Raw genomic sequence first — 1,537 nt, 5'->3', positions numbered from 1 at the left:
AAGTGCAGGACACCCAGGTGTAAACAAGACTCATAGTCTTGCTAAAGGGAATTTTTATTGGTCTAGAATGTATAAGGATGTCCTATTAAAAAAAATGTGGTTAAATGTAGTAAATGCCAATCAATAAAGTTGAAAGGCTTAAGATGGGAGGACTACTCCATTCTTTAGAAATTCCTTTAGGGAAATGGGAGAGTATCTCCAAGGGTTTTATAGTGGGGTTACCTAGAACACAGAGAGGGCACGACTTTGCCTAGGTAATAGTAGATAGATTTAACCAGAATAGCTAGGTTTATTCCGACTAAATTTGATGTTAAAAATCTTGAATTGGCTAGATTATTTGTACAAAATCTCTATCAATTATATGGTTTACCAAAAGACATTGTGACAGATAGAGACATGAAGCTTAATAGCCATTTTTGGAGAGCTGTGTTTGACAGGTTGGAAACTAAACTAAGCATGAGCACATCTGAGCATCCTCAAACAGATGGTCAAACTGAAAGAGTTAATTAAATCCTAGAAGATATGCTACGAGATATGTAAGCAAACGGCAAACTAATTGGGAAGAATACTTACCTTTAGAGTTTTCATATAATAGTGCCAAGCACTCTTTCACAGGATATAGTCCATTTATGTTAATGTATGGGGTTCAGCCTAGAGTTCCTTATCCAATAAGATTGCAAAAGGAAAAGGTTCAAGCAGCTAAAGACTTTTTAGAAGATATGAACGAAATGCTTAAACTTGCTAAAGAGAGTATTAAAAAGGCTCAAGATAGAGCAAGGACATATGCTGATTTGCATAGAAGCCCTCTTACCTTTGAGGAAGGGAAGCAAGTTTGTCTGAAAGTGCCTGAAAGGCTTGAAACCATGAAGAAGGGACCATGTCTAAAATTATCACCAAGGTATTGTGGACCTTACACAATACTAAATAAAGTTGGAGATATCGCTTACAAACTCCAATCACAAGAGACAAGTGGCATACATTCAGTATTCCACGTTCGCAGACTCAAAAAGAAATTGGGTCAATTTGATCATCTTGTTCAAGATTATCAGATAGTGGAACTAATAAATACTCAATCTCTTCCACATGCGCCAGAGAAAATAATAGACACTAGAGAAAAAGAAACTAGAAATTACAACTTATAAAGAGTGTTTAGTTAAGTGGAGAGATTGTGCTAAAGAGATTTCAACATAGGAGCGAGTAAGCACTCTTCGAAAAAGGTTCCCTGACTTTAGGATTGTTCCTTTCAATCAAATTTTCGAGGACGAAAATTCTTCTTAAGAGGGAAGGAATGTGACATATCCTACAATTGGGCACATGGACATGGACACGGACACACAAATAAGGGTCGTGGCTCAAAAGTTGCATCAATAATGTGGGAACTCCCCTAATTGTACCTTAATGACTTGAGATGAGAATTGAAGGCAAGGTGTCATTGAGAGCAAGGAATTTCCCATGCGAGTTGACGACGACTGAGAAGTCACAAAGTAGGGGCAGGTGGCATTATGTGTGTGTGTGTTCTCTATTGGGCGGTGAAGCT

The 1,537-nt window shown here is 37.7% G+C and overlaps 1 pseudogene; it reads left to right on the top strand.

Moving 5' to 3' along the window:
• Positions 1 to 539: 539 nt before the first annotated feature.
• LOC147432041 (uncharacterized) lies at positions 540 to 1,278 on the top strand (annotated as a pseudogene).
• The last annotated feature ends 259 nt before the right edge of the window (positions 1,279 to 1,537 follow it).

This window comes from Adiantum capillus-veneris, chromosome 20 (assembly GCF_014529385.1).
Source record: "Adiantum capillus-veneris isolate H3 chromosome 20, ASM1452938v2, whole genome shotgun sequence".
NCBI lineage: Eukaryota > Viridiplantae > Streptophyta > Polypodiopsida > Polypodiales > Pteridaceae > Adiantum > Adiantum capillus-veneris.
Note: the sequence above shows the minus strand (reverse complement) of the source record. Positions and strands in the feature narration are given on the sequence as shown.